Below are 27085 nucleotides of genomic sequence, written 5' to 3' on the forward strand. Positions count from 1 at the left end.
TTACAAACTTAAGAATTTGTGTTTAGTGAGTCTGCCAGAGGGGATGACCGTGGCAGTAGGGATGACCAGTGATGTTCTCTTGATGAGTGCATGAATTTGACCATTTTTCTGTCTTTCTAAACATTCAAAATGTAACGAGTACTTTTGGTTGTCAAGGAAAATGTATAGAGTAAAAAGTACATTATTTTCTTTAGTAATGTAATGAAGAAAAAGTTGTCATTTAAATTGTGAAGTACAGATACCCCCCCAAAAAACTACGTATTTTTTTTGTACCTAAGTACTTTATGCCACCGCTCTCCCCAGTACAGAAAGGGTCAGGATTTCTGCTGACCTCGTGTAGTCAGCATCTCTAAAAAACCCACTCTGACTTGAGCCTAACCCCAGTCACCTTTACCCCCTACCCCCTACCCGTCTGTTGCTGACGGGGATGGTCCTGTAGAACTGTGTTCAAACAACCGCCTGATCACAGTCTGGTGTCGTCATGGACCCCACGTTTTTATTTTTTTTATTTCACCTTTATTTAACCAGGTAGGCAAGTTGAGAACAAGTTCTCATTTACAATTGTGACCTGGCCAAGATAAAGCAAAGCAGTTCGACACGTACAACGACAGAGTTACACATGGAGTAAAACAAACATATAGTCAATAATGCAGTAGAAACAAGTCTATATACGATGTGAGCAAATGAGGTGAGATAAAGGAGGTAAAGGCAAAAAAAGGCCATGTTGGCAAAGTAAATACAATATAGCAAGTCAAACACTGGAATGGTAGATTTGCAGTGGAAGAATGTGCAAAGTAGAAATAAAAATAATGGGGTGCAAAGGAGCAAAATAAATACAGTAGGGAAAGAGGTAGTTGTTTGGGCTAAATTATAGGTGGGCTATGTACAGGTGCAGTAATCTGTGAGCTGCTCTGACAGCTGGTGCTTAAAGCTAGTGAGGGAGATAAGTGTTTCCAGTTTCAGAGATTTTTGTAGTTCGTTCCAGTCATTGGCAGCAGAGAACTGGAAGGAGAGGCGGCCAAAGAAAGAATTGGTTTTGGGGGTGAGCAGAGAGATATACCTGCTGGAGCGCGTGCTACAGTTGGGTGATGCTATGGTGACCAGCGAGCTGAGATAAGGGGGGACTTTACCTAGCAGGGTCTTGTAGATGACACGGAGCCAGTGGGTTTGGCGACGAGTATGAAGCGAGGGCCAGCCAACGAGAGCGTACAGGTCGCAGTGGTGGGTAGTATATGGGGTTTTGGTGACAAAACCGATGGCACTGTGATAGACTGCATCCAATTTGTTGAGTAGGGTATTGGAGGCTATTTTGTAAATGACATCGCCAAAGTCGAGGATTGGTAGTATCAATGGTAGTTGTGCAGATCATGCGAGGGGGGAATGATGTCAGAGTCTGAACCCTGGGACTGCTTTGATTCCCTGATGAGGTAGGGGGAGAGGACAGGGCAGTATACACTGTATGGTTCTAATACCCTTTTCACACTTCTGAGCCTAGACCTGCTGAACTAAACTACTGGTATGCATCCACCATAGTTGCTGGAACCTTGCTGGTTCAGTTTGGTAGGATATTGTGAAAAAGGGATGAATGTAAAGTTACTGTTATTCTGGACAATTCCCAGGGCTTCTATAAGAATTGTAGTGAGGGTGATCATTGAACTCCTGGGAACAACACTGATATTGGAGAAATGTGTTGAATTTGCAGCTGGATGTGAATTGGAATTTTGTGAGTTAATTAGTTAATCAGTACCTCGTACAGGAAGGTGAGCAGCGCTATACCTGACGTATCATTCTCAGCCTCTAGATTATTGTGTGGCTCCTTGATGTCAACAATGTGCAACTAGAGAGAGGGAAAGATGGAGAAGAGAAACGATAGGGAGCTGGAATAGATGTTGTAATTGTATCACATAGTTATTCCCCACCTCAGGGTTTACCTTCATGGGATAGTGTTCCCTGTCAGTGTGTTCGGACCCAGGTACCCCCAGACCTCCACTGACCTGCACCGACCATGGCAGGGAGAAGTGAGCGAGAGGAGGACAGTCAGTCAATCTAGTGTCAGATTTCTACATTCCATGCCTTCATCGTTTCTGTGAATGGTATTTAGCAGGAAGAGCTGATCTAGGGTCACTTGAGAAGCACAATATTCTATCCTCTTAGTTTTACAACTGTTGGCCGTTACTTTTTTAATGACGGACAATAATTATAAACTAGGTTATATTCCTGGAGTATTTTCTAGGGTGTTCTGGCAATGAGGATATGTTTGGAGACCATTCCAGGCTACTGTAAAAAGGTGTAGAGTTCAAGAACATTCAATACTGGGATCAGAGGTCATGATGGTATAAAGAAGATTTAGAAGAGGGGTTCTGGTAGTTCTCACCGGAATGCCCCATGTTCTCAACAGTGATGTTGAGATGACTGTAGAAGGTCAAAGATAATGGGGACTGGTTGGCTTGGACATGGTGGGTCACAATATTTACGGGAGACTGACGCAGACCGCCACATGATACCAATGGTGATATATTTTTTTTAACCTTTATTTAACTTGGCAAGTCAGTTAAGAACAAATTCTTATTTTCAATGATGGCCTAGGAACAGTGGGTTAACTCCCTGTTCAGGTTTAGAATGACGACCTTGTCAGCTCGGGGATTTGAACTTGCAACCTTTCGGTTACTAGTCCAACGCTCTAACCACTAGGCTACCCTGCCGCCCCGGACAGTTTATTAGATACATCCATCTAGTACCAAATCTGATCCCCTTTGACTTCAGAACAGCCTGAATTATTCAGGGCATGGATTCTACAAGGTGTCGTAAACGTTCATTCCTCAATTGGCATCAAGTGACGTGTGCCAGGAAAACATCCCCCATAACAATACGGCACCAGCCTGTACCGTTGACACCAGGCAGGATGGGTCCATGGACTCTGCCATCGGCATGACACAACCGGAGTAAGGATTGGTTAGACCAGGCAATATTTTCCCACTCCTCATTGTCCAGTGTTGGTGATGCCCACTGGAGCCGCTTCTTGTTGTTTTTAGCTGATAGGAGTGGGACACGGTGTGGTCATCTGCTGCAATAGCCCATCCTTGACAAGGACCAACAAGTTGTGTGTTCCGAGATGCCGTTCTGCACACCACTGTTGTACTGCGCTGTTATTTGTCTGCCTGCCTGTTAGCTTGCACAATTATTGCCATTCTCCTACAACCTCATCAAAAAACTGTTTTCACCCACAGGAATGCCGCTTATGTTTTTTTTGTCGTCACACCATTCTCTGTAAACCCTAGACACTGTTGTGCATGAAAAGCCCTGGAGCGCAGCCGTTTCTGAGATACTAGATCCGGTGGGCCTGTCACTCGTTTTGCCCATTTTATCAAACAGTAGCTGAATTCCTGTCTGCATGCTTTTTATATCAAGCCATGGCCAATCGACTCACTGTCTGTAGGAGTGATACATTTTTGTGAACGGGGTGCTGTACCTAATAAACTGACCAGTGATTGTATACCGTATGGTGCTGAATTTAGATTGGTGCTGAGAAAGTGGTAGGTGAGGAGTTTTGAGGTGAACTCCCATGTGGAGAGAAGAGATAGTCTCTGTTAATAACAAGAGAAAACAGGGAGTGTATTTGCCCTTTGGAGCTGAACTGAGTACACTTCTCTTCCAGTTCAGTGGTGTTACAAGTGCCAGTACTCCTGTCACACCACTGAACTGGAAGAGAAGTGACCTACTTTTACTCCGTCACTCATCCACTGGGTTGTCTCCCTTCCAGTGTGTCCTGGGCTACCAGCCAGCCCTGGTCCTGTGGACCCCGAGCTAGACTGAAGCCCCTGTGGTGGACGAGTGGTTCTGGTTCCGGAGCTGAGCTCCCAGTTTGTGGGGCCATTCATTGACCCGGAGGCTAAATGAGGTAACGTACCGATTACAGCGCCCCACTAACAACCGGATCTCACCCCTTTTCACGTTTCCCTCCTTAGGCCGGTGGTTTCTGATGCTCTCAGTCTGAATGCCTTGAGATAGAAGCTGTTTTTCAGTCTCTCGGTCCGAGCTTTGGTGCACCTGTACTGACCTCTCTTTCTGGATGATAGCGGGGTGAACCTGCAGTGGCTCGGGTGGTTGTTGTCCTTGATGATCTTTTTGGCTTTCCTGTGACATCGGGTGGTGGAGGTGTCCTGGAGGGCAGGTAGTTTGCCCCCCAGTGATGCGTTGTGCAGACTTCAATACCCTCTGAAGAGCCTTACGGTTGTGGGCAGAGCAGTTGCCTTACCAGGTGGTGATACATCCCGACAGGATGCTCTCGATTGTGCATCTGTAAAAGTTTGTGTGTTTTTGGTGACAAGCCAAATTTCTTCAGCCTCCTGAAGTTGAAGAGGTACTGTTGGGCCTTCACCACGCTGTCTGTGTGGGTGGACCATTTCAGTTTGTCAGTGATGTTTACTCTGTGTAACTTAACTTTCCACCTTCTCCACTACTGTCCCAATCATTGTGGATAGGGGGGTGCTCCCTCTGCTGTTTCCTGAAGTCCATGATCATCTCCTTTATTTTGTTGACGTTGAGTGTGAGGTTATTTTCCTGACACCACACTCCGAGGGCCCTCACCTCCCTGTAGACCGTCTCATCGTTGTTGGTAATCAACCCTACCTCTCTAGTGTTGTCTGCAAACTTGATGATTGAATTGGAGGCGTGCATGGCCACGCAGTCATGGGTGAACAGGGAGTACAGTTTGGGGGCTGAGAACGCACCCTTGTGGGGCCCCAGTGTTGAGGATCAGCGGGGTGGAGATGTTGTTTCCTACCCTAACCACCTGGGGGCATCCTGGCGGCCCAAACTGTTGCAGATACCCTGACTCTGCTTGCAATGAACGCAAGAGAAGTCACACAATTTCACCTGGTTAATATTGCCTGCTAACCTTTCTTTTAGCTAAATATGCAGGTTTAAAAATATATACTTCTGTGTATTGATTTTAAGAAAGACATTGATGTTTAGGTACATGTTGGAGCAATCACAGTTCTTTTTCGCGAATGCCCACCGCATCGATTATATGCAATGCAGGAAACGCTCGATAAACTAGTAATATCATCAACCGTCAGGTCCACAGCTGTGAAAAATGGAACCGGAAAAGTTGGCTACGTTTTTCAAACTTGTGCCTATTGAATACAGATCTCTCCGTGATCAATTTGATCATTTATTAACGTTTACTAATACCTAAAGTTGGATTACAGAAGTAGTTTGAAGTGTTTTGTCAAAGTTTATAGGCAACTTTTTTAATAAAAAAAAATAACGTTGCGTTTAAAAACTGTGTTTTTCCTGGATCTGACGGTCTTCATAAATGGACATTTTGGGTATACAAGGACCGATTTAATCGAAAAAAAGACCCAATTGTGATGTTTATGGGACATATAGGAGTGCCAACAAAGAAGCTCGTCAAAGGTAATGAATGTTTTATATTTTATTTCTGCGTTTTGTGTAGCGCCGTCTACGCTAATTCCTTTGTTTATGTCCCCTTCTGGTATTTCGGGGTGTTGCATGCTATCAGATAATAGCTACTCATGCTTTTGCCGAAAAGCTTTTTACAAATCTGACTCATTGGCTCGATTCACAACAAGTGTAGCTTGAATTGAGTACCCTGCATGTGAGTTTTAATGAACGTTTGAGTTTTAACGAGTGCTATTAGCATTTGGCGTAGCGCATTTGCATTTATTGTTGGCAAGGTGGGACGCAAGCTCGTCGGGTGGGCCAGAGAGGTTAAAGTGAAAGTGCAATATGCTGTATACTTGAGGGACGAACAGACTATTTGTTATACAGCCTATTGGCTGTTGGAATCAAGAGTCCCCTTTTCTGTTTAAATTTCCTTTTGAAGAAGTCTCTTTCCCCACAACGTATCCGGCTGCTGCTGTGACTGAATTTTGAGTGAAGGGGATGAGTGCTGTTCTGTAAAATGCTTTCAAGTTTTGTTGGTGGCTGATTCTTGATGTATACCAATTATCCTTCCCGCCATCTTTAAGCGCTGAAGCTTGACTTGGACTTGCACTCGCATGTTTATGAACTCGCATATCAGACCAAAGGACAGCACACTCTGCAGGACAGATTTATAGAACATTTGTAAGATATAGCGGTCAACATTTAAAATGGTTCAGTTTGCATGAAAAAAAATGGATCTGTTGCAACTACTTTACCTTTGTAAAGGCACAGTCATTAAATTTCAGTTTCGATTCCCAGGTACTTATATGTGGTCACTATCGACTGATTCCCCATTGATCTTTGTAGGGGGTAGTGGAGCTTTGTTCAATTTGAAATCGATTTCCATCTCTTTTGTTTTCTTAACCTTTCTGTAGCAGGCGTTCTGCTAGCGACCCAGCTCGACAACATCCGGTGAAATTGCAGAGTGTGAATTTCAAATGACAGAAATATAAATATTTAACATTCATGAAAATACAAGTGTCATGCATCAAAATAAAGCTTAACTCCTTGTTAATCCAGCCGCTGTGTCAGATTTCAAAAAGGCTTTCCGGCGAAAGTACACCATGCGATTATCTGAGGACAGCGCCCCGCAAACAAAATCATGAAAAACATTTAAAAGGTTATTAACCTTTTTTAACAGAACTGATATGGCAGGCGAAAACCTGAGGACAAACCATCCAGAAAAAGACATTCAGCCCACCACTGTTTCCAATGGCTGTGATGTTTAATATGAAGGGAAAACCTCCCAGATTGCAGTTCCTAGGGCTTCCACTAGATGAGATTTGTTTACGTGTTGCTGTGCGTTTTGTTGCCAACCTTACTTTGCTACCTGACAACTTTACTGTTTTTACTTTTTAATTACCGTTTATATATATTTATTTCCCCTCAATTTTTGTTTTTTTCCATTCAACTTTTTCACTCCGGACGCTTTATCTGGACATGGTTCGTCAGGACCTCCAACAGCCGAAGCGAAGTAGTAACATTAACATGATTCCTTCTAATTGCAGTCACTGTACTCATAATATACAGGAGAGCGATCGCCTTACGGCGAGGATAGCTATGCTACAAGCCCAGCTTCAGACGCAATCGTTAGGCAAGGGTAATTTCAGTATAGAAAAGGATGAAACAGCGTCTGTGCCACCAGTAAGTACAGATAGTAACGTTAGTATAAATCCCCTCACACGGTCCCCGCAGCCGGACAACTTTTTCACGGTTTCTGGGGGGAAATGCTGTAGGAATGCTCAACTGGTGTCGCTCATTCAGCTGACAAACTTTCAACCGGTTTTCCCCATTTAAGCAACGAGTCAGAGTCAGAGTCCAAGCCTTATCTTGTCTCTACTCCTCCCGTTACGGGGTCTGAGACGCCGAAGCTTCCCACCATTAGCTCTGACAAATTGAAAACTCTAGTCATTGGCGACTCCATTACCCGCAGTATTAGACTTAAAACGAATCATCCAGCGATCATACACTGTTTACCAGGGGGCAGGGCTACTAAACTGTTTTCTGCCCCTTCCAAAAGATAGAATTTGTAGATAATTGGCCCTCTTTCTGGGACTCACCCACAAACAGGACCAAGCCTGACCTGCTGAGGAGTGACGGACTCCATCCTAGCAGGATGGGTGCTCTCATCTTATCTACCAACATAGACAGGGCTCTAACTCCTCTAGCTCCACAATGAAATAGGGTGCAGGCAGCAGGCTGTTAGCCAGCCTGCCAGCATAGTGGAGTCTGCCACTAGCACAGTCAGTGTAGTCAGCTCAGCTATCCCCATTGAGACCGTGTCTGTGCCTCGACCGAGGTTGTGCAAAACTAAACATGGCGGTGTTTGCCTTAGCAATCTTACTAGGATAAAGACCTCCTCCATTCCTGTCATTATTGAAAGAGATCATGATACCGCACATCTCAAAATAGGGCTACTTAATGTTAGATCCCTTACTTCAAAGGCAATTATAGTCAATGAACTAATCACTGATCATTATCTTGATGTGATTGGCCTGACTGAAACATGGCTTAAGCCTGATGAATTTACTGTGTTAAATGAGGCCTCACGTCTTGGCTACACTAGTGACCATATCCCCCGTGCATCCCATAAAGGCGGAGGTGTTGCTAACATTTACGATAGCAAATTTCAATTTACAAAAAAAAAAAGATGTTTTCGTCTTTTGAGCTTCTAGTCATTAAATCTATGCAGCCAACTCAATCACTTTTTATAGCTACTGTTTACAGGCCTCCTGGGCCATATACAGCGTTCCTCATTGAGTTCCCTGAATTACTGTCGGACCTTGTAGTCATAGCAGATAATATTCTAATCTTTGGTGACTTTAATATTCACATGGAAAAGTCCACAGACCCACTCCAAAAGGCTTTCGGAGCCATCATCAACTCAGTGGGTTTTGTCCAACATGTCTCTGGACCTACTCACTGTCACAGTCATACTCTGGACCTAGTTTTGTCCCATGGAATAAATGTTGTGGATCTTAATGTTTTTCCTCATAATCCTGGACTATCAGATCACCATTTTTTTACGTTTGCAATTACAACAAATAATCTGCTCAGACCCCAACCAAGGAACATCAAAAGCCATGCTATAAATTCAGACAACACAAAGATACCTTGATGTCCTTCCAGACTCCCTCTGTCTACCCAAGGACGCCAGAGGACAAAAATCAGTTAACCACCAAACTGAGAAACTCAATTTAACCTTGCGCAATACCCTAGATGCAGTTGCACCCCTAAAAACTAAAAACATTTCGCATAAGAAACTAGCTCCCTGGTATACAGAAAATACCAGAGCTCTGAAGCAAGCTTCCAGAAAATTGGAACGGAAATTTGCACCTCACCAAACTGGAAGTCTTCCGACGAGCTTGGAAAGACAGTACCGTGCAATATCGAAGAGCCCTTACTGCTGCTCGATCATCCTATTTTTCCAACTTAATTGAGGAAAATAAGAACAATCCGAAATTCCTTTTTGATACTGGCGCAAAGCTAACTAAAAAGCAGCATTCCCCAAGAGCGGATGGCTTTCACTTCAGCAGTAATAAATTCATGAACTTCTTTGAGGAAAAGATCATAATTATTAGAAAGCAAATTACGGACTCCTCTTTAAATCTGCGTATTCCTTCAAAGCTCAGTTGTCCTGAGTCTGCACAACTCTGCCAGGACCTAGGATCAAGAGAGACACTCAAGTGTTTTAGTACTATATCTCTTGACACAATGATGAAAATAATCATGGCCTCTAAACCTACAAGCTGCATACTGGACCCTATTCCAACTAATCTACTGAAAGAGCTGCTTCCTGTGCTTGGCCCACCTATGTTGAACATAATAAACGGCTCTCTATCCACCGGATGTGTACCAAACTCACGAAAAGTGGCAGTAATAAAGCCTCTCTTGTAAAAGCCAAACCTTGACCCAGAAAATATGGTGCTGCTTAGTGCTGCTTTTGATACCATCGATCACCACATTCTTTTGGAAAGATTGGAAACCCAAATTGGTCTACACGGACAAGTTCTGGCCTGGTTTAGATCTTATCTGTCGGAAAGATATCAGTTTGTCTCTGTGAATGGTTTGTCCTCTGACAAATCAACTGTAAATTTTGGTGCTCCTCAGGGTTCCGTTTTAGGACCACTATTGTTTTCACTATATATTTTACCTCTTGGGGATGTCAGTCGAAAACATAATGTTAACTTTCACTGCTATGCGGATGACACACAAGCTGTACATTTCAATGAAACATGGTGAAGCCCCAAAATTGCCCTCGCTAGAAGCATGTGTTTCAGACATAAGGAAGTGGATGGCTGCAAACGTTCTACTTTTAAACTCGGACAAAACAGAGATGCTTGTTCTAGGTCCCAAGAAACAAAGAGATCTTCTGTTGAATCTGACAATTAATCTTAATGGTTATACAGTCGTCTCAGATAAAATTGTGAAGGACCTCGGCGTTACTCTGGACCCTGATCTCTCTTTTGAAGAACATATCAAGTGTGTTTCAAAAACAGCTTTTTTCCATCTGCGTAACATTGCAAAAATCAGAAACTTTCTGTCCAAAAATGATGCAGAAAAATGTATCCTTGCTTTTGTCACTTCTAGGTTAGACTACTGCAATGCTCTACTTTCCGGCTACCCGGATAAAGCACTAAATAAACTTCAGTTAGTGCTAAATACGGCTGCTAGAATCCTGACTAGAGCCAAAAAAATGTGATCATATTACTCCAGTACTAGCCTCCCAACACTGGCTTTCTGTCAAGGCAAGGACTGATTTCAAGGTTTTACTGCTAACCTACAAAGCATTACATGGGCTTGCTCCTACCTATCTATCTGATTTGGTCCTCTTGTACATACCTACACGTACGCTACGGTCACAAGACGCAGGCCTCCTAATTGTCCCTAGAATTTCTAAGCAAACAGCTGGAGGCAGGGCTTTCTCCTATAGAGCTCAATTTTTAAGGAATGGTCTGCCTACCCATGTGAGAGACGCAAACTCGGTCTCAACCTTTAAGTCTTTACTGAAGACTCATCTCTTCAGTGGGTCATATGATTGAGTGTAGTCTGGTCCAGGAGTGTGAAGGTGAACGGAAAGGCTCTGGAGCAACAAACCGCCTTTGCTGTCTCTGCCTGGCTGGTTCCCCTCTTTCCACTGGGATTCTCTGCCTCTAACCCTATTACAGGGGCTGAGTCACTGGCTTACTAAGGTTGGGTCACTGATGTGATCTTCCTGTCTGGGTTGGTGCCCGCCCTTGGGTTGTGCCTTGGCGGAGATCTTTGTGGGCTATACTCAGCCGTGTCTTAGGATGGTTAGGATGGTAAGGATGGTAAGTTGGTGGTTGAAGATATCCCTCTAGTGGTGTGGGGGCTGGGCTTTGGCAAAGTGGGTGGGGTTATATCCTTCCTGTTTGGCCCTGTCCGGGGTGTCATCAGATGAGGCCACAGTGTCTCCTGACCCCTCCTGTCTCAGCCTCCAGTATTTATGCTGCAGTAGTTTATGTGTCGGGGTGCTAGGGTCAGTTTGTTATATCTGGAGCACTTCTCCTGTCCTATCCGGTGTCCTATGTGAATTTAAGTATCTCTAATTCTCTCTTTCTCTCTCTCAGAGGACCTGAGCCCTAGGACCATGCCTCAGGACTACCTGACATGATGACTTCTTGCTGTCCCCAGTCCACCTGGCCGTGCTGCTGCTCCAGTTTCAACTGGTCTGCCTGACCTGAGCCCTAGGACCATGCCTCAGGACTACCTGATGTGATGACTCCTTGCTGTCCCCAGTCCACCTCCAGTTTCAACTGTTCTGCCTGTGATTATTATTATTTGACCATGCTGGTCATTTAGGAACATTTGAACATCTTGGCCATGTTCTGTTATAATCTCCACCTGGCACAGCCAGAAGAGGACTGGCCACCCCACATAACCTAGGAAGAAGCCTGGTTCCTCTCTAGGTTTTGGTGTTTCTAGGGAGTTTTTCCTAGCCACTGTGCTTCTACACCTGCATTGCTTGCTGTTTGGGGTTTTAGGCTGGGTTTCTGTACAGCACTTTGAGATATCAGCTGATGTATGAAGGGCTATATAAATACATTTGATTGGATGTCAACAGTCTTTAGCTTCCATTTTGGCTGTAGTGTTTTCATGCGCGAAGATGAGAGTTGCGTTCTTTGTCTCTGGTAAAGACAATAACGATTCTCCGTCTGAAATTGTATTGTTTATTTACGTATTATGGTACCTGAGGTTTGATTATAAACGTTGTTTGACTTGTTTGGAGAAGTTTATTGGTAACGTTTGGGATCCATTTTGTATGTATTATGCATTTTGAAGGAGGGAAACTGGTGGATTATTGAATAAAGCGCATCAGCTAAACTGAGTTTTTGGGGATATAAAGAAGGACTTTATCAACAAAAGGACCATTTGTGATGTAGCTGGCACCTTTCGGAGTGCCAACAGAAGAAGATCTTCAAAGGGAAGGCATTTATTTTTTGTTATTTCTGACTTTCTGACATCTGCCTGGTTGAAAAATGTTTTTAATGCTTTTGTGTGCTGGGCGCTGTCCTCAGATAATCGCATGGTGTGCTTTCGCCGTAAAGCCTTTTTGAAATCTGACACAGCGGCTGGATTAACAAGAAGTGAAGCTTTTATCTGATGTATGACACTTGTATTTTCATGAATGTTAAATATGACTGTTTCTGTAATTTGAATTTCGCGCTATGCAATTTCACCGGATGTTGTCGAGGTGGGTCACTAGCAGAACGCCTGCGCCAGAAACGTTAAAATTTATTTCAAGAAAGTTATCTGCACACACTGGATGCATTTTGCCGTTTGTTTATCAAGACCATGAAGAGAGGCTTGGTCTGGGTGGAGGAAACCCACAATAGCGGTGTCATCTGCATATTTAAAAAAAATAACTTCTGGGCTGCATCAGAGGCTTGACAATCGTTAGTGTACAGTATCGGTGAAAGTACCCAACCTCGAGGGGCTTCCGTATTCAACATTCTAGATGTAGAGATGCCGGAGTTAAACTTCATTTGTTGAGTACGGTTCACAAGGAAGTTATTTATCCACTTGATCAGTTGAGTTGACAGCCAAATTCATGAGTTTATATACCAGTGGGATTGGATGATGTTAAACGTGCTACTGAAGTCAATTAATAAATTTTTCACTAGGCTATTTGCCTTCTCTAAATGTTGTTATTGTTCAGCATTACCAGTAACGCATCAACACCCCTGGAGGCACGGTATGCAAATTGATTTGAGTCTAATTGGGATGAGAGACCGGAGGAGAATTTGTTTTGGAATAATCTTTTTCAAAACATTTCATAGGTACAGATGTCAGGGCTACAGCGTGTAAATCTTTATTTTCTTTTGGTCTGTTGTTTTTAGGTATTAAGAAAATCAGTGACTTCTTCCATAAGTCTGGAATTATCCCAGTGTTCAGTGACCGCTGGAACAGCTTCTGGAATGGTAATGCGAGCTGGTCTGAGCATGCCTGAAGTGCCTTGCTGCTGACGCCATCTGGACCATATGATTTTCCTGGGTTGAAAGTTGAAAGTATTGCTTGACATCATTCACAGAAATCAGTATATCAACAGCTGGTATGCTGTCTATACTGTCCAAGGCCACTTTCTGCTGCGATGTAAAATCACACATGTCAAACCTACAATGGAAACTGTTCAAATAATTTGCAAAGCAAGGTCATTTTCGACAGTCATAATGTCTCTTTGGGTTGTAGCCCTTTCCAGGCTTTCCTACTGTCCTTGTCCTTGAAAAGGTTTTCTAATTTGTCTTTGTATGCTGCCTTGCACTCCTTTGCCTCTGAATATTTTTTCCTTTCCTCTTTATTGCAACCTGATTTAAACATCTTTTTTTCTGGGCGAGGAGCTCTTTTAATTCCCGAGTTACCCACTGGTTATTATTGGGAAAGATAATAAATTTCTTTTTGGGAATAACGAGATCCTCACAGAGTGGGTGTACTCAGAGACGGTATCCGCTGCCTCTTCCAGGTCATCGGCGCTGTCTATCAGGGCCTCCCAGTCAGTGGACTCAAAACAGTCTTGGAGGACTTCAGGAGTCCAGCTTTTAATCTCCACTTTTTTGGCATTCTCTCACTGCAGACGCGCTTTGTAGACTTGGAGGAGCTGAACCATGTTATCATCCGAACCCCCAAGATTGGGTAGTGCCTTGGAAAAATATGCACCTGGGATGTTAACATAATAGATATGTCCCTCTTCCTGCCCGGAATGCCTATGCTGATCCTAAAGCTACTGTATGCAGTAAGCATATGCCGATGAACCAGAGTAATATTATTAGCACTGAGGTGGTGTGCCCTAGTAGGAAGTCTACTTTGTGCAGCCCACCCTGCACTATCAAAAATAACCCGAGCATGTCTACCTCTGCTAAGCTTCCCAGAAAGCAATAAAAATAATCAAGCATCCCAGAAAAGTGTTACAAATAGCCCAGGTCAACCTCTAGCGTCGAGCAATCCCGTATCCGGGAGCGTAATAATAGCCTCAAGCTCATTAGCATAACGCAACGTTTCCTATTCATGAAAATCGCAAATGAAATGAAATCAATATATTGGCTCACATGCTTAGCATTTTGTTAACAACACTGTCATCTCAGATTTTCAAAATATGCTTTTCAACCATAGCTACACAAGCATTTGTGTAAGAGTATTGATAGCTAGCATAGCATTAAGCCTAGCATTCAGCAGGCAACATTTTCACAAAAACAAGAAAAGCATTCAAATAAAATCATCTACCTTTGAAGAACTTCAGATGTTTTCAATGAGGAGACTCTTAGTTAGATAGCAAATGTTCATTTTTTCCAAAGATTATTTGTGTAGACGAAATAGCTCCGTTTTGTTCATCACGTTTGGCTAAGAAAAATACCGGAAAATGCAGTCACTTACAACGCGAACTTTTTTCCAAATTAGCTCCATAATATCGACAGAAACATGGCAAACGTTGTTTAGAATCAATCCTCAAGGTGTTTTTCACATATCTATTCGATAATCTATCAGTGGTAGCAGTTGGCTTCTCATCAGAAGCAAACGGAAAAATACTGCAGCTGGAGATTACGCAATAATTGTGACGGAGGACACCAAGCGACCACCTGGTAGATGTAGTCTCTTGTGGTCAATATTCCAATGATATGCCCACAAATACGTCACAATGCTGCAGACACCTTGGGGAAAACGTGGAAAACGTAAGCTGACTCCTAGCTCCTTCACAGCTATATAAGGAGTCATTGGCATGAGGCGATTTCAAAAAATGTGGCACTTCCTGATTGGATTTTTATCTGGGTTTTTTCTGTAACATCAGTTCTGTGGCACTCACAGACAATATATTTGCAGTTTTGGAAACATCAGTGTTTTCTTTCCAAAGCTGTCAATTATATGCATAGTCGAGCATCTTTTCGTGACAAAATATCTTGTTTAAAACGGGCACGTTTTTCATCCAACATTTTTATTAGCGCCCCCTATATCCAAGAAGTTAACATATGTTGCTTAAGAAACAAGTTTCACAAAATCAACCATTTGCTAGTAACATATGACATTCATATTCTGACAACTTCTGAAACTCACTTAGATAATACCTTTGATACAGTGGTAGCATTAGAAGGTTATAACATTTACAGTAAAGACAGAAATGCCAGAAAGTGTTGCGGTCTATATTTAGAACCACATCGTGGTAAAGCTTAGAGAATATCTCCTGTTGAAGTAATATGGCTACAGGTTCAAATGCCTCACCTAAAGCCCATTCTGGTAGGAAGCTGCTGCCAAGTGCTAAGAGTTAGTATCTGGATAACGTGTGAAATTCTTGATAGTGTATGTGATATCAATACAGCGGTATACTTTCTGATTTTAAATATTGACTGGCTTTCATTAGGATGCCCACTCGAGAGAGCTTCAAACTGTAACTAGTACCTGCAACCTGGTTCAGGTTATCAATCAACCTGGTCATTTATGAACATTTGAACATCTTGGCCATGTTCTGTTATAATCTCCACCCGGCACAGCCAGAAGAGGACTGGCCACTCCACATAACCTGGTTCCTCTCTAGGTTTCTTCCTAGGTTTTGGCCTTTCTAAGGAGTTTTTCCTAGCCACCGTGCTTCTACACCTGCATTGCTTGCTGTTTGGTGTTTTAGGCTGGGTTTCTGTACAGCACTTTGAGATATCAGCTGATGTACGAAGGGCTATATAAATAAATTTGATTTGATTTGATGCACCCATTAAGACAATGAAAACGTGTATGGTTGAGAGGGATGAGGAAAAAGAGATGGAAAATATGTCTGGCTGTACAACCGATTGGCAAACGTACTGTAAATTGAGAAATCATGCGACTAAACTGAATTAAAAGAAGAAACGATAAATTACTTAAAGAATGATAGTAAAATGCTTTCGAGCACCTTAAATTACATTTTAGGCAAAAAGTTAAACTCTGCTTGAGCACGGGGACCCTGCGTAGGCTGCAGGATTTTAATCCATGATGGCGTAGTGTGTTAATAATGGTTTTCTTTGAGTCCCAGCTCTCTCCAGGTTATTGACCAGGTCCTGCCATGTAGTTCTGGGCTGATCCCTCACCTTCCTCATGATCATAGATGCCCCACGAGGTGAGATCTTGCATGGAGCCCCAGACCGAGGATGATTGACCCTCATCTTGAACTTCTTCCATTTTCTAATAATTCCTCCAACAGTTGTTGCCTTCTCACCAAGCTGCTTGCCTATTATCCTGTAGCCCATCCCAGCCTTGTGCAGGTCTACAATTTAACCCTGATGTCCTTACACAGCTCTCTGGTCTTGGCCATTGTGGAGAGGTTGGAGTCTGTGTGATTGAGTGTGTGGACAGGTGTCTTTTATACAGGTAATGAGTGGAGAACAGGAGGGCTACTTAAAGAAAAACTAACAGGTCTGTGAGAGCTGGAATTCTTACTGGTTGGTAGGTGATCAAATACTTATGTCATGCAATAAAATGCAAATTAATTACTTAAAAATCATACAATGTGATTTTCTGGATTTTTGTTTTAGATTCCGTCTCTCACAGTTGAAGTGTACCTATGATAAAAATTACAGACCTCTACATGCTTTGTAAGTAGGAAACACTGCCGATTTTGCAGGTTATCAAATACTTGTTATCTGACCAAATTATGAAAGACAAGCATTGTAATTTTGAATTTGGAGAAACTCATTGCCCAAACCTACGATGATGCAGCTGTAATGGAATGCATCTGCTATTTGTATTTACAGCTAAGTTCCCTCTTCCCTGATCAAGAGGTGATGACCCCTCCACTCCTCTACCATTGTCAACTGTCTCCTGACATAAACTGAAGCCATGTCACATGTGCCCGTTCATCAACTGGCACACTGAATGTTTCCTCTCCAAGTACTGTGAGTGCCCCTATAATTTTCTCTCATTACTGTATGTAGAGTCAATCACACACACAAACATGATCACATTATTACACATCAATGATTTTACTCCTCTCTTGGACTAACTCATTCTTAGCTCTTTTGTCTAATTGTGTGGTGTATTGTGTTTTGTCTTCCCAGTCAAATCCTGTCCTGTTCTCAGTGGAAGATTTGAGCTCTTCTCCAACACCATCCATCCATGATGAACCTGTCCTGTAATGAAGACTATGAACACCTCAACCACTGTCCTGCACTGAGGTCAAGCCTCTGAACTCCCCAACTCATGCCTCATACCCTCATTCAATCACTGCTGTGATCCATTCCCAACACTGTGTAAGTAGCCCTCTCATTCACATTCCCCATAATATTGTACTGTAAATGTGTTTATTAAATGCTTTAGGCTAAAAGTCTTTGATTTTTGAAACACATTTTCATCTCTGTGCATTCCGTGCCTATACCGTCGGTCTCCCATCCTCCTCAATGTTTCAAGTCACCAGCCTTCACTGACAGAACACAACTGTGAAGAGTTTTCACAAATATTAGCGTCATAGCTCTTGTGGGACTTTAACAGGGGGAAATTACCTCACAATTCAGTCTTTTAATCTATGGATCTTGGGTCAATTAAATGGGATAATCAGCCTACTCCATGACACCCACAGACTGGTGATTTTAGCATGTAAATCTTGGTGCGACAAAAAAAAAAATCAACATGTTTTAGATGCATGCAGCAAAGCCACAACACTAAACAATACATTAATTGCACTATAACAGTGAGCACAAACTGTTAGCGCCTACATAAACAGCAGAGCTTTTTCAGCACCATGGAGTGAACCCTGCTACACCTGGTTATAAGTGCAGGTGGCCTAGTGGTTTAGAGCGTTGTCAGCTCGGGGATTACTGTTCCACGGTAAAGAAGTTGTTCTGCCCCTGAACAAGGCAGTTAACCCACGCGGGGGCCAGTCTTGTATAGGCGTAACGGAAATTTTGGTGACCTTATTTGACCTTTTCTGCTGCTTTTGAGACACGGTTTGATCTCTCCTTGGTGCACTACTTGATTAAGTAAGTACACAAGTATAAACACCATGGGACCATGCAGCCGTCATACCGCTCAGGAAGGAGACGCGTTCTGTCTCCTGGAGATGAACGTACTTTGGTGGGAAAAGTGCAAATCAATCCCAGAACAACAAAGGACCTTGTGAAGATTCTGGAGGAAACAGATGCAAAAGTATCTATATCCACAGTAAAACGAGTCCTATATTGACATAGCCTGAAAGGCCGCTCAGAAAGGAAGAAGCCACGGCTCCAAAACCACCATAAACAACAATAACAAAGAACCTTGTGAAGATGTTGGAGGAAACCGGTACAAAAGTATCTACAGTTGAAGTCGGAAGTTTACATACCTTAGCTAAATACATTTAAACTCAGTTTTTCACTATTCCTGACATTTAATTATAGTAAAAATGTTTTAGGTCAGATACCCTACTAATTGAGTGTATGTAAACTTCTGACCCACTGGGAATGTGATGAAATAAATCATTCTCTACTATTATTCTGACATTTCACATTCTTAAAATAAAGTGGTGATCCTAACCTACCTAAGACAGGGAATTTTTACTAGGATTAAATGTCAGGAATTGTGAAACAGTTTAAATGTATTTGGCTAAGGTGTATGTAAATGTCCGACTTCAACTGTATTATTCTAATATGTATTCATTATAGAATTGTGTCAGTTATTAATGATAAACCTACACATACATAAAATGTATTACAATTTATTTACATTGGGTGTATGTGAGAGGGAAAGCACACATTAAGCCATAGTCTTTTACAATATTATCAATCACACTTTGATTTCATAGATCTTGAGAATGGATATGAAGGCGTAGATATCTCCAATCCTAAAATAAAATGGTGCGATCATTAAATAAACAAGTCTTTACAACTTATTTACATTGTGGATAATGTGTGTGAGTGCATGTTTTATTTATTTTTCCTTGTCAGCCACCCATCTCTGCTTTGTCAGTCTTGATAGGCCCAGTGTCTTCTGGGTAAGCTGTCAGACAGTGGTGGAATGATTGGCAGATCTGAAAGGTATATACATGTAGGTATTATCAAGCATCCCCACATTGTAGCCTGTACATTTAATATATTCACTGATCATGTACTCTACCTTAGCAAATAAAGGTGCAGTTCAGGTCATATCCAATACCAGGAGTATCAAATTCCAGTCTTTGAATGATACTGCGTCTGCATGTATGTATTACAATTATACACTTCAACAGTTTTTACCAATCTTGGTCCTGGGACATCAATGGTTACACATTGTAACTAATAGACTAGAAACAGTATTTAACTAGTTAAAGGCTGATTTGTAATTCATATACAGAAATATATATTTTTTTAAACAGTACACTACACTTCCTATGCATCATGTAAATACTCTAAAACCGGTTCATCTCAATATCTAATTTCCTTCATCTGCATTGATCTGATAAACAGGATCATTATCCAAGTGTTATAAATACAAGTTTAGTCTGTACTTCAATGCACATCTGTTGTGCATTATAAAAACAGAGGGCAGAAAGACGAGGTGTAAAAGACAAAGTGAAAGAGGTAAGAACATAGGAGCAGGGAAGGCAGCATAAGATTAATGAATCAGTGCTACCCAACAATTCTCTCAGTTCATCACAATTACATAGTGTTTCTAGTCGGCCCGAAGGTTATCTTAAAAGCGGGTGAGGTGGCAATGATGGGACTGAGGGTTGGTATCCTCTCTCACATCAAAACAGACGAGAGACATGGAGAGAGAGAGCATGTTTAAGCATTGTTTTTATTTTTTATTCTAACATTGTTAGTCATAATAATCAGGAGGTGAAATGCAAAACTGACCTTGGATCATTAACTCTGGGACTACTGCATCTCTATTTCAATGTAAAGCATCTCTTTAATAATATGTTGACCTGACCGAGTGATCTCACCTCTGATCATGCTGTGCCCTCTATGTAGCCAGTTGAGATATGGGAGGGGTTCCCCCGACACAGCTGATATAACCTAGAGGATTTAGGGAGAAGATGAGATGGGGATGAAGTGAAGGAGAAGGTAGTTAAAGAAAGAGTTGAACAGGAATCTGTGTGTGTGGCCTCACCTGGTGTCCCCACCACATGAAGTGGCTGCAGAATACTTTATGCTGAAAAACATGAACGGACACACGAGGACAAACAATATAGCGTAGTTATAGAAATAATGAAGTGTTGGCCCTCTAGCCCATTCTTTGAAGGCGGAAGGAGCCACAGTTATACACCAGAGCCTGCTTACTGCACAACACAATCCATCAATCAGATTGATACATGAGTGTGTAGGTGTCGGTTATAGGGCGTCTAATTGAAGTAGAAATAAAAGGGAGAAAAACTGGGAATTGAATAACTTCAGTTGACATAGCTAAGTAAATGGAAGAATACTCTTACTGCAATGTGAATGGCTCTTAAAAGAGCCTTTGGTTGTGCTAAGTGTAGGCTATGGTGTTGCCATTGAACAGCACGCTCTTCAAAGAAGTAGGTGAAGACCTCCCGCACACGGATTGCCTCTTGCTGAGCAGTTGGACCCCATCCTTGAAACATCCTGCAGAGCAGGAGATTGCTTCTCTGACACACGGTGTCGAGCTGCAGATCCCCTCCTGCTCCTCGTGTCCATCCTCATGATGTTTTGCAGAACACAGGTAGCCTTCACACACCTGAATTCCCCCAGGAGGCAGTCCCAGATGGCCAGTAGGCCAATCGTTTTGAAGGAATCTCCAGTACAAGGTATCTGTAGGAATGTGGAAGACATTGTAATTATTAGACTGTTACATCACCAGGTCATTGTGGATTACTAAGTATAATATCACTAATAACAAATCATGATAACATTGGATTGATAGATGCATGGACACACATATCTGCATGTGTAGCATGTGACAAATAACAGGATCATATCAAGGATAGCATCACAAATGAATACATACATACCACTTGAAGCTTGATGATGAGTTGATCATTTGAATCAGCTTTGAGTCCCCAGAACCAGGGCTTAGAACCACTGCTCTTCATTGGAATCTCTTCATATTTAGACAGGTTTTCATAGCTCTTCTTTATCTGAGGACAGAAAACCTCACAAAAAAAAACACATTATTATAGTCAAATTACACCACACTGAGTACTATTATCTCCGTACTCACTTCTAGGGACAGACACTACACAAAAGTACCTGCCCTATCCAGGATTAGCCTACTCTCTCACTTCGACAGTTGGGGCTTCTATCCTTTCACCTTCCTCCATGGCTGTTAGCTAGCTGTTAGCTAGTTGATTTATTTATCCCTGTAAAAAAAACTAAGATACCTAGCTAACTAACTTCATATTAGCTAGCTAAGTGAATTAAATATCCCAAGCTATCTATTGTGAGGATTCTGTGTTATGCACTATAGCCAGTTATCATATGTGATTGAATATTATCTGCTGTTGGCTTGTGTGGATGTATGTGTTATGCAACATAGCTGACTTGAGACATTGTTAACAGTTTCAGGGCCTTGGGCCTTTCTCATGATGGAAAAATTCAGAATAACATGAAGACAGGAACTGTGCAATGAGTTGTGGGGGCACATTCAGAACGTAGTGTTGCGCGAATAAACGGTCTTTTGTTAGATAACAGGAGCCAAGTGTGAGATAACTGTATTGAGTGTGTGAGCGCATAGATATTCTACACAACTGAAGCGCCTAGGAGGCTGGGACCAGCTCGTGCGCCAACAATCAACGATAGGCTGGGTGAGTTTAAACTACGCCCAGTCTCTACTCTGACAGGCCGGCTCGGAAGCAGGAACTACTTCTGTCAGAGTATATTATAATAATTTTGTCAGGAACAAGTCAGTTCTCTGTTTTGCCCTGCGAGGTGTGACAGAGAGCCCATATATACAAAAATTGCATTTACCACTTATTGGTTAGCTAATAAAAAGTACATAGTATACAATCGATGACTCAGCGTCATACTTATCCTGATACCAGATTTGATTGACGCAACCCTAACTATCTATACAGTATGTGAAATTGGCTAGATAGCTAGCTAGCCAACTGGCTAGCTCATTTAGCAGCTCATTTGAAATAGCCTGCACTGCAGCTCACGTAAACTCACCCCATTCCATACAAATGTGCGCAACCGCAACATTCAAACGAGGCTACAAAGAAAACTAATGGGACTGTAGCGACGTCAAAATCGGGGGTGTGAACTAGGTTTCTATTCAAGCGTTGATCGACATGGTGATCTCATGGTCGTGGGTTTGAGCCCCTCATTGGGCTGTATTTTTCTCAGGCGAATAGCCAACTCAAATTACAAACTGCCATACACATCATCTGAAGAGCGGGCTTGCCTCCTGGAATTGCTATCTAGGTGGGTGTTGTGGTTAGCTGATGAAAACTCCTGTCTTGTAAACAGGAGACCCTGAGTTTGAGACCATGGGTAAGACTCCCAGAAGTGCCTGTAATCACAATGACCTGATGCAAACACACTGACACTGACTCAACTCCAGCCACTTTAATAATGGGAATTGATGGGAAATGATGTAAATATATCACTAGCCACTTTAAACAATGCTACCTTATATAATGTTACTTACCCTACATTATTCATCTCATATGCATACGTATTTACTGTACTCTATATCATCGACTGCATCCTTATGTAATACATGTATCACTAGCCACTTTAACTATGCCACTTTGTTTACATACTCATCTCATATGTATATACTGTACTCGATACCATCTACTGTATCTTGCCTATGCTGCTCTGTACCATCACTCATTCATATATCCTTATGTACATATTCTTTATCCCCTTACACTGTGTATAAGACTGTAGTTTAGGAATTGTTAGTTAGATTACTTGTTGGTTATTACTGCATTGTTGGAACTAGAAGCACAAGCATTTCGCTACACTCGCATTAACATCTGCTAACCATGTGTATGTGACAAATAAAATTTGATTTGATTTTGATTTTTCACCAACGTAGGGAAGTGTGCTCCATTTCTGGACAAGAAATACTCATCCACATGGTTGAAAAATAGCTATCTTCCAGGTGAGCCTCAAAATCACATCCTCAAAGTCAATTTTCTGCATGCTGCTGTATAACTACCACGCTGTTACCGATTGTACCACAGGAGCCACTCAATGCACTCTCTTGCTGAACACCAGCCTTTGCTCAAAGCATGGTTCTTAATCTCAGGATTGTAGGTTCCAGGCCAAAACTGACTGACTCACCTAGCAAACTGCATTCCTGCTCCGAATGTCAGGCAAATCCCAAACTAGATCTTTCCAATTCGATTGGCTAGCTCCTTTAGGAAGAGCATGAGACTTAATCTCAGGGTCGTGGGTTCGTGCCCCACGTTGGGCTGTATTTTCTCCGGTGAATAGCTTACTCACATTACAAACGGCCATACACATCATCTGAAGAGCGGGCTTGCCTCCTGGAATTGCTATCTAGGTGGGTGTTGTGATTAGCTGATGAAAGCTCCTGTCTTATAAACAGGATACCCTGAGTTTGAGACCATGGGTAAGACTCCCAGAAGTGTCTGTAATCACAATGACCTGTTTTTCGCTAACGTAGTGAAGTGTGCTTCGTTTCTGGAGAAGCAATCCTGGTCCGAATGTCAGGCAAATCCCAAACTATCTCTTTCAAATAAGCCCGGCAAGTTCTGTTGGTAGAGCATGAGAAAGGCTCTGTGGCGCATTGGACTTCTAGGAGAGTTTGGTGAAGATGTGTTCGAGAGTCAAATGTACTGTTTGTGTCCTCCTTCCCTGGACAATGGAAGGGAAAGAGTGATTTGTTGCAAATGGTCTAATCCTTGGGTTCCCAAACCTATTCACCCGGTGACCTATATTTCACACCTACGTAATTGTTTGACATGTTTCGTTTTTGTTGGAGTCCGTAACTGATCTCTTAACAAGTTTCTCTGATGCAATTCTGTTGGTGATAAGAGCACACCCAAGTCCAACCTTAATTTTGTTCAGTTTTTCCCTCACCTGTCTTAACCAGGGTTAGTGTTTTCTTTGATTTCCAGCCCACCATCTAACTTTTGAAAGTTACTTTGACAGAGCCGGGCTTAGTTCGGCACACGTAAGATTCTCAATTTGGCTTGTTATCAGAAAGGCTCTATGGCGTAATGATATCACATTGTACATCTTGGTAGAAATTGGTGAAGAGATTCAAAACTTGTGTGTTTGAGAGTCAAGTGTACTGTTTTGTCTCCTTCCCTTGACAATGGAATGGAAAGAGTGATCTGATACAAAATAGCAAATGGTCTTATCTTTGGGTCCCCAACCCTATTCACCCGGGGACCTATATTTTTCACCTACATAACTGTTTGGCATGTTTTGTTTTTGTTGGAGTCTAACTTCTCTAACAAGTTTTTCTAGTGCATTTCGGTTAGCGCATTAGGCTGGTAAGCCTAAGGTTGGTGGTAAGAGCACACTGTCTCGTGTCTATGACATGCTACTCTATAAAATAATTTATCTGTAATTAATATTACCCGATGAAGCTAATCAGGTAAATGTAATTAACAAGAAGGTCTGGGCACCGCAAAATAATGTTTATAGAGCTGTTATCTTCAGAATAAACCTGGTAATCTTTTACCTCAATAGCAGTCAATATTTAATCGTCACCTTATTTAGTCTCATCTGAAAGTTGTAAATTATTGGATATCTTAACGAACCCTGGCTAACAAGTTGAATCAGCAATACAAAATCTGGTATAATTATTTATTTACTAAATACCTAAATAAATCACACAGAATTACATCTACACAGAATGGATCATACATTGATTACAAATTATGTCAAAGGAAAACGTCCCTAGCGGGCGGTACAGATATGACAGCTGGTTACACAAAGAAAGGGTGATGGGTTTTGAATGAAAGAGCGGGAAGACTGAGGAACAAAAAGATTGTGTCTATCGGGCCGTAGGCAGCTACTCTATCATAAATACAGAATCTTGTGCATTCTAAATAACCTTCCATTTGGAAAAGGAAAATGCAATAAATATTTACTCTGAGCTGCACTTTGTTCGTAGATGGAAGGCCGGATTGTCCCTGGAAGAATGTCTGGTGGTAGAACGGATTCTTGGTAGTACCGTCGTTGTGTGGTAGAACAGAACTATGTCCGTCCTTTCCTAGCCCAGGTTTACAGCTGCTGTTGCTAACGCAACGGCTAGGAGGTATCACTTCTTTAGTGAATAAGAATTGAAAGTTCATACCAAGTTGCCATGCTATGCTCATGCTGTATTCTGGTATAGTCAAAATTCATCCTTCCAGCGTGTTGGTCGTCACTTTCACTTTGAGATTCGATGCTAATTGCGTCAGGTTCCTTTCGTTCAACCAGAGCTCACGCTGAGGTTGGCTTAGTTCTGTAGGTGACCTTGTCCTTTTTAACGAGGGGTCCGCAAGTCCCCACGTGCTTGGAACAGGAAGTTGAATTTTCATCAACGGGTTAATATAGTGGTGAAAGAAGGGCGTGTTTCATAGTTTTACAACCCATGTCTGTTCACTTGGCCTCTGAGTGAGCAGAGTTTCACTATGACAAACCGTTCTCTCATTTAAGAAGCTAAAATTACATTTCATTTTTCACAAATAGTTTCCTATTTAAACATTTTAATTGCACAACAATTCCATGTGAATCTGAATGTGTAGATTTTCCAAGACACAGTTTGTCGTCCTATCATCAGTAATCATGTCTCAGACGCCAACTGATCTGACATCATATTCATTAAGTACCAACGTATATTTTCAGCTGTTTGGATTACCGAAATATGGTTCCTTTTTCCACCTTTTGATGTTCCCAGTATCTCTAGGTTAACAAAGGGCTTTTCAAAAGTCAACTCTATAGAGTAGAGAGAGAAACCGGTGGAAGGTATTTATGGGGGTCATAAACCTCCCCCAACAGGCCAACATCATGACAGTCCCCCCATGTTGGTTTCAATCGTATGAATAACCTGCACGTTGCAAGCCAACACAAAAATGACCGTGGGTTGTCCTGGTTGTGGACCATCGTTTTGGTCCCCCTCTGCTGGTCGACCCAGGTAGGGTTTCTGCGAATGAAGAAGTCCGCTCCCAGGCTGGGCAGCAGATGTCCAGTTGGTGATCGCTGTTGCAATGGCCCCTCTGGTTGTTGACCCGGTTAGGGTGTCTGCAAATGAAGAATTCCACTCCAAGGCTGGGCAGCTGATGTCCGGATTTGGATCGCCGTTCGGTACCAGTTGTCTGGTCGTCCAGACTGGAAGATCTGGGCAGTAACTTAGGCAGATGTTAACAACGCACACACACTCATGAAATATACAATTACACTTCCTCCCAAATGAGCGGCATTGTGGCACTAACTGATGGTTGTATGGGGAAGTTGTTTATGGCTCTTTCACTTTCTCTTTCACTTTCTACGTGCCAAAGAAAATAAATAAATGTTCAACTTTACTAAGGCTGGTATTTTGCTCGAACCCTTAAGTGATCCTTGCATAAATCCTGACTTGATTTTCCGTTGTGCATGTGCGCTTATGCTTACGCAAGCAAACATGTCAAGGGAAGAAAACAAAGTATCCTGGCAGATTACAACTTGTTCAGAATGAGTCTGACGTAGTCAGGTAATTTTCAGGTCAATGCCTGGAGGTCAGTCAGAATTGGTGTCGAGGGAGTCTGTAGTGGTTTTTCTACCAGTCACTGTCTTCCACTTGTAGTGGTGGTAGGTATGAAGAAGTCTACTTCATAGCTACGTTATCCACGGAGGAGCGAACCTCACGACGGAAGTACTCTAAGCACAGAACCAGTCGTATGCGGTATGATCATGGTTCATGACTTCTAATAAATAGAACCCTCCGTTCAGGAGAAAAGTTATTAGTGGCGTGTGTTAACCATTGGAAGAGTGCAATGGAGATTCCCTTCCCCGTGTTGCACTCTGAGTGACTCCTATGTCGCTATTAGTATAACTTTTGTATGACTGATGCCTTTAGTGAGAGGTCGAATGCTTTAATATTGAATCATTTCTGCCCTCCGAATTTATATTCGTTATATAAATAGGCCCTTTTAATTTTATCTGGCTTGCCGTTCCAAATAAAATTGAATATTTTCTGTTCACAATTTAAAAGCAGGTAACTAGGTGTAGGCAAATAGGTAAACTGTGATATAACTAAGGAGTTAATCAGGGGGATTTTTCCACAAATAGACAGGTATTTTCCTTTC

The 27085-nt window shown here is 42.2% G+C and overlaps 1 long non-coding RNA gene across 1 annotated transcript; it reads left to right on the forward strand.

Annotated features, from left to right (window-relative positions):
* The first annotated feature begins 9085 nt into the window (after positions 1-9085).
* LOC135514620 (uncharacterized) lies at positions 9086-18889 on the forward strand. Its single transcript, XR_010451707.1, has 3 exons — positions 9086-16517; positions 16677-16817; positions 16980-18889. It is a non-coding gene; the product is annotated as an uncharacterized LOC135514620 (long non-coding RNA).
* Positions 18890-27085: the final 8196 nt, after the last annotated feature.

Source organism: Oncorhynchus masou, chromosome 26 (assembly GCF_036934945.1).
Source record: "Oncorhynchus masou masou isolate Uvic2021 chromosome 26, UVic_Omas_1.1, whole genome shotgun sequence".
Lineage (NCBI taxonomy): Eukaryota > Metazoa > Chordata > Actinopteri > Salmoniformes > Salmonidae > Oncorhynchus > Oncorhynchus masou.